Genomic DNA, 14,992 nt, shown 5'->3' on the forward strand with positions numbered 1-14,992 from the left:
ACAGTAGTGCCCCACGCTTCACGAGTTCGAACCATTGCTGCTCTTTTTTTTTTTTTTTTGTGATTAGGCTAAAGATAAATAATGTAGTGTTTTAGTTTGACACAAATCTCAAGACCGAAACCAGAGATAAAGCTGATGTTAACACAATAATTTTTCTCTATACGTTTTGTTTTATTTTACTCACTTTTCATAAATATATATTCTTTTTTATTGTGTTGCTAAATTTTTTCATGAGTGATTTTCTTTTCTTTAGTATATAATTTTTCTGAAGTAAAAAAAATGCACTTTATTTTGTTATTTATTTGTATTAATTCGTATTTATTAATTAAATTAAAATAAAAACTATATTGAATAAGTGTTTATAATGAAGAGCAATTTAGGTGTAAAACATAGGAAGATAGCGAAATTAGGAGAATAGGAAAGAGAGGAAACTTGTCACGCTTAAGTCAGTAACAAAGACGAAACTAACCCTCTAATTTGGCCAATCAACTTCTGGAGTTTAGGTTTACTAGGGTTGTGTCTGACAGGAGAGACTTAGTTTGATTTAGTACTGTAGTTTAAAGATTTGGTTACGATTTTGGAATTTTACATTGGTATCTGATCAGCTATTGTTTTCTGCAGGCTTCATCTCTCTCCACAAAATCTCTGACGCATACTGCGCATCCTGAAACAAATCCAAGAAAAGATTTGCCTCCTATACATACAAAAAATTGTATTACGGAAATACTCAATATTATATCTCTTATATCTTTCTAAAATCTGTGGGCGTCTATATAACGCAGTTGCCCGGTTTCTTCGTTTGCAGAAGACGCAGTCGAAAAACATGTAGACTGGAAAAGCTTATGAAACATAGTCGAGAAATGAGATTGAAGCTTTTCCGGGACAAGTATGGAAATGTATACAAAACAAATATGTTTGTGAATATTGGTTGAATGGTTAACATTTTTAAATGAAGTTTACTATAAAAGTTGGCCGGTTAATATTAATGGTTGGATGGTAAAGAAGTTTTGAAGCCGTAAACAAAAACATTTAGACTGGAAATGTATACAAAACAAATATGTTTGTGAACATCGGTTGAATGGTCAACATTTTTAAATGAAGTCTACTATAAAAGTTGGCCGGTTAATATTAAAGGTTGGATGGTAAAGAAGTTTCGAAGCCGTAAACAAAAACACTTAGACTAGAAATGTATACAAAACAAATACGTTTGTGAATATCGGTCGAATAGTTAACATTTTTAAATGAAGTCTACTCTAAAAATTGACCGGTTAATATTAATGGTCGGATGGTAAAGAAGTTTCGAAGCCGTAAACAAAAACATTTAGACTGAAAAAAAGTTATGATAGCCAGCTAATATAATTGAGTTATGTGTACTAAATATCATACATATCTAATGTACAAGACTAATTGATATAATATTATTTACACGGCTAAATATATGTTCTCAAAGTTGTGTTCCCTGGATCCAACTCCAACACCTTCTCAGCCAAATTATCATCATCATCATTACCAAAATTTTCTTTCATCTTCTTCTTCCTAAGATATAAAAGACTCAAAGTCGTAGTCCCTGGATCCAAGTTGCATAGTAAGAAGCCTGATGTCTTCTTGGTCTCACTTGATAGTTTTTGATGATGATCCATAAATTGGCCAGTAAGCGAGTTGTCTTCAAGAAGGCTCTCTTTTGTCAGCTAGTCTTGGTACGAAGCTGTGGTTGTCATCAACAGAAACTGTTCTATGATGTTTTGTTTCTATTCCTATCAGTAACATCCAAAAGAGAATTGCAACAGAGAAAAAAACTTCATCAATTTTCAAGAACAAATCGTTTCTATGTGAGAAAGAAAAATATTCTTGCAAAGGAAAGATGAAAGAGAAAGAAAACTATTGATTTTGAGATCTTTCCGTATCCAAATATTAGATTTTGCAGATATATAGCGGTTTAGTGGATCATTGTGAAGTAGGGGTAGCAGGGTAATAGCTCATTTGGGAACAGTGGTCCTTTAATCGTAGTTGGGCATTTCGCTAAATAGACATAAGTCTTTTGGTAGGAGTCCTAATATCTCTATAATGAAACTATATGTGTAATATATATTTTTATCTTAATATTACTCCAAATAAATACTTAGTATTATAAAATGTTTATCTTTTTATTTGATTTAAATATTTGCTTAAATAAGATGTAAAAATTAAATTATAATATAATTTATTTTTTAAATTAAATTATTATATAATTTATTTTTTTAATTTTATCTAACATTTTTTGAAAATAACATAGTATTTATATATTGTGCCCCATGTTAATTTATTTTCTAGATCCGCCCCTGGAGAGGGGTGCTTTACGCCATGTGATCAGGTATCAGCGCCGGCCAGCCCCGGGCCTGGGTGGGATTAAGGCCGAAGGCCCGAACCCATCCTGGTCTACAAAAAAAAAAAAAAAAAAAAAAAAAAAAATTGTGGGAAGCGATGAGGCGGCGGAAGTGGGAGGAGACGAGGGCTATCGCAGGGTATTCGTATCTCGAGAAGCTTGCGACGATGCATTCGGTGACGTCTAGGGGTATTGATTCCAAAGAACACCTTCGAGTCGTCGTCGTTATAATTCTTGTTTCTCCTCCGGGGAGTTCTTGCGGTGATTTCTTGTCGCCGTTATCGTCGTCGGTGATTTCGGAGATTACAACCATTGCCGCCGCTTTGTGAAGTCAAAAGATCAGGTTCCAGCAAAATTTGATCTGTTGAAAGGACTCGTGCTAGTTAATTAGTTATAAGATGAAACCATGCAGAACGTTCTTTACTGGAAAAAAAAAGAGCCAATCATTAAAAACTCTAAATTTTGACCCACATTTTGAAATCCCGAAAATTAAAATAATTTTTTTAAGTAAATTATAATTTTATAATCTCCGAAATCACCAATGACGATTTTAAAGCTTTACTAGACCTTGATCCGCACAACCGCGCATATATTTATTTTATTTTTTTTAGTTTTTCGTTTATAATAAATGATGTATTTTCAATAGTTAGTCATATAACATTGAGTAATTTAGTGTGTGAACGTGTGTTACAATCTTGTATTACCGATATTTAGTATCAAATAAATAAATTAAAAATATATATGAAGAGAGTTATGTATTTACATAAAATATAGAAAACAATTTTTTGAAGTTAAAATCTGAAGAAAGAGAGAAGTATGAGTTAGTATGGTTTAAAAAATTGATATATGATTCAACAATAATTTTTTGAAGAACATTTTATTTACGCAACTTCTATAAATTTGTAAAATAGAAAATTGTTTAGATTTTGGTATATTAAATAATCGATATAAATGATGATTGATCCGCAAGTTAAGGGGCCAAAAATATTATGCTAACCAATATTTATATATTGTTGACATAACTAATATGAATATTGTATTTTTTGGTAAAATTTGAAATTTAATATAATATAAATATTGTTATCAAAAATAATAAGTAAGCAAATATTGTTGGATTTAAAAGATTTGGTTGACGTATATTTTGGTAATTCCAAATCTGCTGGTTAGTGGAAAAAGATGAGGATTAAAAACAGTTCTTTAAAAAATAGTTGTTTATTTTGAAAGATATTTTTTTATTATATTTTGAAATTTATATTATTAAAAGATGAGGATCTAAAAAAGACATATATTGATAATCATTAAATCAAACTAATATTGATTGCAAGCAGCTGTGGTGTTAAACTTTTGTTTGTACTAAATGTGAAGATGAGGGTCTAAAAAGATGTATATTTTTAAGGATTGTATAAATTATAATGGGCTATTTGTAAATATGACTCAAAACTTGTGCCATTATTTTTTTTTAAATGAATATTTTACTCTATCATCCTCGTCTTCATCAAGTATTTGCAATATTGTCATTGTCATCAATACATCAACCACCAAGAATAATCAATTTGACGTTCTTAATTCACCTAAATTTTGATTTGATTCCTTCAATCTCATTTCTTATGAACTAAAAACAACATCTATTTCATTTTATCTTTATATTCATCCAAAAAAATCTAAGATTTTGATTCTAAAATTTCTAAGGTTCATAGAGCTATTCAAGCTCATCATTCTTGGTCATAACTAGTGGTTCGCTCTGATGGTGAAGTTTTGTGTGGTTGGAGAAGCTAAACAAATTATCTCACTAGTTGAAGCTATGAAATAAATAAAAAATTCCAGATCTCTCCGACGAGAAGACTTACACGAAAGTCTTATGGTCAACACTTATGTCACTTTTGCAATTGACTTTATGTGTGTCTTTTAGAGACGACTTTTCTAGAAGTCTTCCGGTTTTCTTTGCTTTTAAAATTTTGTCGAAAATACTAGAGAAGACTTCCCCGTAAGTCGTCTAGGATAAACATGTTAGTTTTAGATTTGACCGGATTGTGTCCGAAATTTAACTTTTCCTAGACGACTTACACGGAAGTTGTCCAACAAAATAATAAAACTTAAATATTTATTTTTTTCTAAACGACTTCCATGTAAGTCGTTTCAGGTTACTTTTATAATTAAAAAATAAAACTTAAATATTTAATTTTATCCGGACGACTTTCATGTAAGTCTTCCGATAAGTCTTCCGGTAGATGACTTACACGGAAGTCTTCCAGGATTTTATTCTGAGATTCTTGTCAAACCTTGGTTGTTATAGAAGACTTCCGTGTAAGTTTTCTTACATGGAAGTCGTCTAAAAAAATCAAATTTCTGACACATAAAAGTCAATTGCAAAACTAATCTATGCATTGACCAGAAGACTTCCATGTAAGTCTTCCAGACGACTTTCGCGTAAGTCTTCCAGACGACTTCCATGACGTTTAATAAATTTTTATTTTCTCTAAAACTATAAAACTTTTATTTTCAACTTTAGATATATATATTTTTTAACTTTCAAAAGTGTTAAGTAACTTCAAGAATATCAAGTCACATGGTTTAATGTGTCTTTTTAGATCATAAGATATAATTTTTTTACTTTTATAAAATTTTAAATTTAAATTTTCACTTAAAATTTGAATTTCCCGCTTAAATTTTAATTTTCCGCTTAAATTTTCCCATCATCTTTTGAGAAGGTAACCATCCAGCTGATCAGATTGCACTTTGTGTCACACGTGATCACCGCTACCATTCATATATTGCAGAGGAGTGGTCCTGTTTGGCTAACGGCTTTAATTCAAGAGGAAGCTTCCCATGGCCATAATGATTGACGTCTTCGATCAAGTATACTCTGATCTCAGTAGCTATCCCAGGCCTTCTGTTTACTTGGAATGTGTTTTTTTCTATTCTTGCTTTCGTGTGTTACCGTAATTTTGGGGTTGATGTCCTGTTAGTGCCTCTCAACGCCTTGTGTATAAAACTCTTGTTTCCCAGTTTCTGATTAATGAAGTTTCACACAGTGTTAAAAAAAAGTCATGGATCATACAGAAACCAAGACCACCTTCTTCTTTTTGGCAACATATATGGTCCAATACATCCCTCGTTTATGTGGATTTGAATTCCACTAAAATCGTGCAATGGCACTCGCAAAATTTTCACAGATATCCAACATTAAAAGAAGTTGGACATAACATAGGTTGGAAAAGCAAAGATAATGGAGTTTATAAGAATATATTTCCCTCCTCTTGATAGCCACTGAACAAATCATCCATTAATTATATGTTGTAATCTATTTTTGATGAATGCAAAAATCTTACATTTCGATTCACTAATATCTTTTGAAATTCTCAAGTAGAATTTTATTCCGCTTCGTTGTCATTATCCAAAAAGTTATGATCATTTGTTTTATATCACCAAACACTCAAGACACTTTCTTACAATATTTACTTATATATATTAATTATATTTGTTTATCTAATTAATATAGTATTTTAGAATAAACAATAACAGAAAGTAAAAGTGATATGAAACAACTAAATGATATTTAACTGCAAGGTTATGAACAAAACCACTATTGAAAATGTTGTTCTTAACTATTATAATATATAAAATACACAATTATATCGACAACCAATTACAAAATAAAATTGAAACCTTTTACTTTCGTGAGAAGTGACCAAACTCATACAAGAGAAAAATTCTAAACGTACAAATAATTATCAAAGGCAATTAGGTAATCATATGAAAACTTGGTTTACCAAAAATCTACTTATTTTACAGTTTTATATCATGTGTAGTTTATTACATTTTTAATATTTAGTCAACTTTGACTAATATTTTCTTGAGATTAATCAAAGCAACTGTAGTTTCATAACATGGTTATGTATTAATTGGTAATATTATTTTCATTTTATTAAAAATCTAATATCTAATAAAATTATTCTAATTTTTTATTTGCCACACACAACAACAAAAGCCAGAACTACAAGTTCCCTTTGACTGAATATTTTTGGCTCTACAAAACCCGTCACATTCTGCAGCTCCTGCAGCTCCTTGGTTACAAGGACCATAGCATTTCGTAAATTTTTGTTCTACTCCAAAATCTATTCAAATAATAATAAATAATATAATATTAAAATTATGTAGGAATGAAGACATTAGCATAACTGAAATTAAATGTCAAAGTAATCTTCTAGTACCCGGAACATTATTGACGCAGTGAACATTTGAAGTCATGAAGAAAATAGTGAAAACAAATGAGATTAATATATTTTGGAAGAGACTCATTTTGTAGGATGTTTTCCAAATTGTTTGAGTGTTCTGTTATTTTAGATTGATATTATATATATAAACTTGCATAAAGGAATTTCTTAGATAAAATCTTTCAATTAATTTTTTTAGATTATAGTCAAAATAATATAAAAGTGATTTCTTACCAAAAGTGTGGACTTTTTATTTTCTTTCATATTACCTTGTCCATATATAATTTTTATATTGAAATTTATTTTTCAAACTTAATAAATATAAATTAATTTTTTTATTATGGACTAAATATTTTTATTAACGTTAGTATATATAATTCAACAAAATATTTAATTTATTCTATTATTTACATTCAATTTTTATGAATTTTTATTTTATATTTTTTTAGATGAAAAGTAATTATGAATTATCATTTTTTTAATTCACTTTAAATTTATAAATTTTTATTAATTATTATTTTTGTAAGATTTTGATAAATAATGTACAATATATTTAGTATAATATATTCGCATGGTTATTCCAATCTTTCATAAAAATATATTATGATTTCTATAATAGCAAAACACAGATATGACAAAGTTTTACATATGTAATGTAAATATGTTCACATCTGTAAATATGTTCACATCAAGTTTTTGAAAGTAAAATCACAGATAATTATATAAAATATAAAACCAAATAAGATATCAAATATATAGTATTTGACAAAATCAAAATCTATATAACAAAAAAAACTTGCAACCTTTAATGTAATATTTTAGAGTTACATGTTTTCAAAAGATTTATACTTAGTCACAATCATCACCATTTCAAACCATTTATTTTTATCGTAATATGTTAATAATAATCTTAACAATCTATATCATTTGCAAGCCTAAATGGCCAACATTAATGGTGTTGCAAAAATAAATCCGAGATGAAATCGCGTATATTGTTTTGCAGGATCACATATTTATGTAGCAAAATCATGGATTTTAGGCTTAAAATAAAGTCTTTATGTGTAATCAAAAGATAAAAAGTAACTTTATATAGTTTCAAAAAAAAGTAACTTTATATCTAATGCGCTATTATCATGTATTAATTGTGTATATTAGGATTAGTCTCCGTAGAAACATGTTTCCGTTTAATTTATTTCCAGAGAAATTATTTTTTTCCCCGGCCTTATATTATTGATGTTTTAAGTATTTAAAAAAGAAAAAAATTAACATACATCACAACTATTCACAAATCGTAAATATTTACTAAAGCCATAACAATACATCTTTTTCTAAAATCATAATATCTCGGAATAAAATCTTGGAAGACTTCCGTGGAAGTCGTTCGGATAAAAGAAAATATTTAAATTTTATTTTTTAATTGCAAAAGTAACTTGAAATGACTTACATGTAAGTCGTCTAGAAAAATTCAAATTTTTGACACATAAAAGTCAATTGCAAAACTAACCTATGCATTGACCAGAAGATTTCTGTGTATGTCAACGTTTAATAAACTTTCATTTTCTCTAAAACTAGAAAACTTGTATTTCCAACTTTAAATATATATTTTTAAATTTTCAAAAGTGTTAAGTAACTTCAAGAATATCATGTCACATTGTTTAATGTGTCATTTTAGATCATAAGATATACTTTTTTTAACTTTTCTGAAATTTGAAATTCAATTTTCACTTAAAATTTAAATTTTCCGCTTAAATTTTCCCCTTATATTTAAATTTCCCGTTTGAAATTTAAGTCTTCCGAGAAGTCTCCTGAGAAGAACTCTTCGGGAAGACATCCCAAAAAACTCCCGGAAGACTTCTCAGAAAACTTCTAGTGAAACTTTTATATGTTTGAACTAATATAATGTTTGATCTTTTATGAATTTGACTAAGTCTGTTTTGACCAGTTTTCTCATTAGTTGTAATAAATTTGTCTAATTTTTTTGTGTTATTGTGTTTGCTATTAAAGTTGTATCAATAATTTCAATAATTTCAAGTACTTTTGGTAAGATAATAATGTAACATAAACATATTTACCAAAATACTTCATTAATATATTTTCAAATTTACAAAAAAATTTACAACTAAAAGAGTACACATATAAATTTCAAAACAGATCATAAACAAAACTATTATAGATCATTTATCTATAAACACAGACTGGAAGTCTTTTAGTGCATTAAATGTTAGAAGACTTTCGAGAAGACTTCCCTTGAAGTCTTCCAAATCTGTCTCAGATCTGAAAAACATTCATATGATCCAAAAGCATTCAAATAGCTTCAAAATATAGAAAAAACTTCAAAAATAAGGTAAGAGTTTAAAACAAGCAAAAGAGTTTTCAAAAGGTAAAAGATCTAAGCAACAAGATGTTACCAAATGAAAAAGAAAAATATGATTTATCGATCTTCTTTTAAATAAGTGGAAAATGAGAACCATGTAATGAAAAACCTACAAAATAATATGAATTAGTGAGAATGACATGAGACAAAAAAATGATAAATTGATATAAAGTTTGGTATTTTCAAAAATGATAAATTATGAAAAAAATGTAAGATCATTAAGCAACCAGAGGTTACCAAATGAAGAAAAATCAGACATATAAACTTACCAAAATACTCAGATATGTAATGAAAGAGGAGACATGGAAGAAGATTCAGCGAGAAGTCTTCTAGTGCATTAAATGTTAGAAAACTTTCGAGAACACTTCCGTGGAAGTCTTCTAAGTCTCTCTGAGATCTAAAAATCAAAAACATTCAAATAGCTTCAAAACATATAAAAACTTCAAAAATAAGGTATGAGCTTAAAACAACCAAAAGAATTTTTAAAAAGTAAGAGCTTAAGCAACAAGAGGTTACCAAATGATAAAAATATGATTTATAGATCTATCTTCAAAGGAGTGGAAGATGAGAACCATGTAATAAAAAACCTACAAAAAAAACAAATCAGTGAGAAGACATGAAATAACAATAAATTGATATAAATTTTGTTGTTTTTAAGTCCAAAGAGATAAAAGAGAGGTTGGAGAGTTTTAGAATAAGAAACATTGTATTTTTGTTGCAACCATTTGAGAAAAAAAGAAATAATGTGTAAATTTTCTTTATAAAGGGAGACAAAAAATCCAATAAAGTTAATTTTTTCGATTCAGAAGACTTTCAAGTAAGTCTTCTAATAGAAGACTTCCTAAAAGACTTACTTGAAAGTCTTCTAGAATTTTACTATTTGCCCAGAAGACTTTAATATTTTTAGCGGGAAACTAAAATATTTTAGCAGGAAAATAAAATATTTTTAGGAGGACATTAAAATACTTTTAGCGGGAGTTAGAAGACTTTCAGGGAAGTTTTCTAACCGATAAAATACTAATCGCCAGAAAACTTTTGGAAGTCGTTTAGACCCTACACATAAACCCTAAAGTCAAATAACTAGGTAAATATAAACAAACACTTCATTAAACTTAAAAAGTGTTTAATATACAAAAACTAAACACATACAAGTCAATATTTAATTTTCAAAAAAAAATTAAGCTTTCTAAAAACTAACCCTATGAATATAAACAATACTACAACATATGTTACCAAACCTTAAACCAAAGAATATTATGACTCATTTATTTCATTCATCTATGTTGAAAACAATTCATTATTATTATATTTTAATTTATATTACTTACAACTGTTTATAATTACATGATTTCAATTTTTCTCCGATCAAAATATTTTCTACAAAATTTATAAATTATTTTTAAGATCTAATATATGAGAAAACTTTCTTGGAAGTCGTCCCAAAAACTTACAGAACCTCGGAAGACTTACAAAATCTCAGAAGATTTTACGGAGTTATATTGGTAAAAATGAATTCTGAAATTTTATTTGGTCATAAGGAGCTGGTTGTAATTTCACTAGTATTTTGGGTTACTTTTGCATTTGATTCAAGTTTGGGATGTTTTTGGAATTAAAATCAAACTTTGACTCATATTTGGCAATTTTCCCAATTATAATTTCAAATATTTCATTGATTGATCGGCAAGGTATGACATTGGTAAATCGTTGTTTATCATGATAATTAAGCTGGCGTGTACTGATAGTCAAAGTATGAAGGAAATATTTTATACAGCAATTGTTAAGTTGTTTATCCTTAAACTTGAAATATGGATATGTCTGGTTTCTATGAAGTTAACGAAAGCCTAATATATAAGTATGAACATTGACTTGATGATGTATACCGTGATTTGTTTTGTATAGAAATGTCAGAGATAATCGATTGTTAAGCAATGGAAGTAACCATTAAAGAGAAAGCATATAGGAGGGTGATGTCGATTGTTTTGGTTTAGCAAGTGTAAATTTAATTTTGGATAAATCAAATTATTAATCCCTTAAAGATGAAGAATCCATAAATATAGTCTTAGTTGTTAATACATCAATGGCATGACAGTGTAAATATATTAAAAAATTAAGAAGTAATCTGATTTTGTACTTCTTTTTTAATAGATTACTAGATTTTTTAACCGCGCTACGCGCGGATAAGATATTATATGTATTTCACAATTCTAAAAAATAATATATAATATTGTATTATATTATTTAAAGAATATAAAATAAGACTACATAACATAAATATATTTTTTATTTTTTCTTTGTGAAAATCATTATGTTGTTTGATTGTTGTACTTAATTCACATATTTGCATAGATATTTGTGATAGATGAATAACTATATTTTTATTATCAGTAAATAATATATATTTATTATATAATATAAGAAAATTGAAATTATTTACTTTTTAACAAACTTGTCTCATGTTGGGGACTCGGTTATAGACATATCATATTCGAATGATACATTTTTACACTTATCAATCTTCTTAACAATTAAGAAACAAATCTAATCTTCTTAACAATTAAGAAACAAATCTGAATATCAAAACAATATCTCATACGATCTCTTTGTGGAATAACTGCTCTGAAGAAATTGAATTTATGCATCAAAAAAGACTGAAAATGGATGTGCATATGTGTTATCTAAGTCAGTTTTAAAAAAAAAACTATTTATAGTTCATATATCATTTATGTCCATCCTATTTTTTTGTCCATCATTTCTTAAACATCTTGAAATAAGTAATGCTAATTAATAATAAACTTTTTGCTCACAAAATAAAAATCAAATTTGTTTAATTATCGCTTAATTTGTCTAACTGATATATGTATTTCTCAATTCTAAAAAAATAATGTATAATATTGTATTACATTATTTAAAGAATATAAAATATGACTACATAACATAAATATACTTTTTAAATTTTCTTTATGAAAATCATTATGTTGTTTGATTGTTGTACTTGATTCACATATTTGCATAGATATTTGTGATAGAAGAATAACTATATTTTTATTATCAGTAAATAATATATATTGATTATATAATATAAGAAAAATAAAATTATTTACTTTTTAAAAAACTTGTTTCATGTTGGGGACTCGGTTATAGACATATCATATTCGAAGGAGACATTTTTACAGTTATCAATCATCTTAACATTGAAAAAACAAATCTAGATATCAAAACAATATCTCATATGATCTACTTGTGGAATAACTACTCTGAAGAAATTGAATTTAGGCATCAAAAAGGACTGGAAATGGATATGCAGATATTTTATCTAAGTCTGCTTCACAAAGTACTATTCATAGTTCATATATCATTAATGTCCATCCTATTTTTTTGTCCACCATTTCTTAAACATCTTGAAATAACTGATGCTAATTAATAATAAATTTTTGCTGGAAAAAAATCAAATTTGTCTTATTATCACTTAAATATTTTATTAATATGGTCTAAGAAGCTTTTAAGTGATATCATAGTTTAATTTATTAGTTTTTTTGTTACTTTTTAGAGGTTTTTGTATTTAAGATTTTTTTTCATATTAAACTTCTATTTCTTTCACAGAATTGATATATATATATATCATAAAAATTACCATCAAATCAGTTTTACTTATTTATTATTTTGTTTGAACGAAAATACACTTTTTAAATAATTTAATTTAAAATATAATTATATATTAATTTGCTGTATTTTAACAATTTCATTGATTTAATTAATTTGCTTTGGTGGATAACTTAAAAAGTTTTCATATGAATCTGGGAAAGCAAGCTTATGTTGTTATATTATATTTATTTTGTGTATATAGAATCTATATATAATGTTAGTTTAATAAAGAAAGAACATTATTTTTTTTGTAACTTCAAAAAGATACATTATTACAATTTGAAATGAATCAAAATTGAATAAAATGGTAATTAAATATTTGTAAATCTAATTGTTTAGTTGGATTCTCATGAAAAAAAAATCGATTGGTTAAACAAATGTTTTAAAAAAAATTGTGGTATTTTTTTGTCTATAAATTATAAATTTATTGAATTAATATATTTAATTATTGCATCCTTAAATAATATTTTATTAAGACATTAGAAAAATATGTTTTGAGTTGTTTTGTCAAATTGTACAAAAATCTATGCTTTTTCATATTTGTAACTTCAAAAAGATACATTATGACAATTTGAAATTAATCAAAATTGAATAAAATGGTAATTAAATATTTGTAAATCTAATTATTTTTTTTATCTTGTTTAGTTGGATTCTCATGAAAAAAATCGATAGGTTAAACAAATGTTTCAAAATTTGTTGTGTTATTGTTTTGTCTATAAATTACAAAATTTATTGAATTAATATATTTAATTATTACACCCTTAAATAATATTTTATTAAGACATTAGAGAAGTATATTTTAATTGTTTCCTATGCTTTTTCATATTTGTCACGAAAATTTATATGTTAAACTTACTTTTACAAAATTCTTAACTTTGTCACGAAAACAAAAATCTATGCTTTTTCATATTTGTCAACGTTCTCACACTTTCTAAGAATATATTAGCTTAGTCACTTACTTATTTTTTTTTTACAAAACAAAGTATCGGAGTCTTGAAAGTTGAATTTATATTATTGTAAATGTACATAAGAGTTTGTGATTATATACTTAGTGGTTCTTGTATATGTGTCCAAGAATGTTTCAATGGCTTAGTGGTAACTGTCCTATATATATATCATACTAACCCGGGTTCGATTCTCACCTTCGCATTGTTTTTTTTATTTTTTACGAAAAGTAAATGAGATGACATGGCAATTTCGGGTTCTCTGATTGGTTGATTTTTCTATCCTATGTGGACACCCTCTCCAAGGCTTATATCCCCCTTTTAGTATAGTATAGATTGTACTCCTTTTTTAATAGATTATATATATACATATATCATTGCGTTTAAACTATGTTTTATCATGTGTAGTAAATTTATGGACCCTGAGGAGAATTTTTACGTGCACTATACGATTTTTAAATTTAAATATCACTACAAGAAAACATAAGATTAACGACAGCGGTATTCCTCGTGAGTTCGTCGTAAAAGCGGGTTCACGAGTAATTAACGAGGAAAAATGTTTCGTCATTACTCGTTCGTCGTAACGCATAATTCCTCGCCAATTCATCGTAACATAGCGAGAAATACATTTCGTCGTAAAGATGAAGTAAACATTTCGTCGTAAAGACCACGTAAGTATTCCACGTAAGAAGGTCGCTATATTTCTTCGTAAAGAACTCGAAAATATACCTCGTAAATTACACGTAAATAGCTCGAAAATGTTTCCTCGTAAAGTTCACGTAAATAACTCGAAAGAGTTTCCTCGTAAAAAAAATCGTTACTCTACCACCTCATTTCCTCGTAAATAGGTCGTAAATTAGCTACGAATTTACTTTGTTTTATTTTACAGAATTAAAAAAATTATTAAAAAATAATAAAAATTATTTAATTTATTATTAAAATTATAATTAAAAAAATTATAATTCATTATGAAAATATTTTATATGTAAATAAGTTTTGAATTTATAATACAACAACCGAAAAAAAAGAACTAAGAAGGGCCGCTCATCGCCCGATAGAAATCATCAGTCCTCCTCGCTACATCCGCCTCAGCATGTGTGTCGTCGGATGGTGACTCGCCTGTAACGGGATTTTGTTGTCGCATGTTCCGCAACAATGTCTCCCATTCCGGATTTGTGGCCGCTATAACGTCCAAAAAGCCCTCGACTCCACCCACACGAGATGTGAACGCAGCTCGCGTCGAGGCCAACTCAGTACGCAGCTGAGTGGACTCTCTACGCAGCTGAGTGACTTCATCTTCATGTCTCTGACCATAAGACGATGTTTCTCTCGGAACATCGTTGACGAAACCAATCCCCAATGTACGTCCCTTTTTCTTATGGACAACCTTAAAAACAAAAAATAAAATATGGTTAGTAAAAATTTAAAGTTAAATATAAATGAATAATAAAAAAAT

General features: G+C 27.6%; 1 long non-coding RNA gene across 1 annotated transcript; it reads right to left on the reverse strand.

Moving 5' to 3' along the window:
• Nucleotides 1–6,235: 6,235 nt before the first annotated feature.
• On the reverse strand, nt 6,236–6,687 carry LOC125583692. Its single transcript, XR_007320741.1, has 2 exons — nt 6,574–6,687; nt 6,236–6,477 (listed from the first exon to the last, which is right to left on the reverse strand). It is a non-coding gene; the product is annotated as an uncharacterized LOC125583692 (long non-coding RNA).
• Nucleotides 6,688–14,992: the final 8,305 nt, after the last annotated feature.

The sequence above is a fragment of the Brassica napus genome, chromosome C3 (assembly GCF_020379485.1).
Source record: "Brassica napus cultivar Da-Ae chromosome C3, Da-Ae, whole genome shotgun sequence".
NCBI lineage: Eukaryota > Viridiplantae > Streptophyta > Magnoliopsida > Brassicales > Brassicaceae > Brassica > Brassica napus.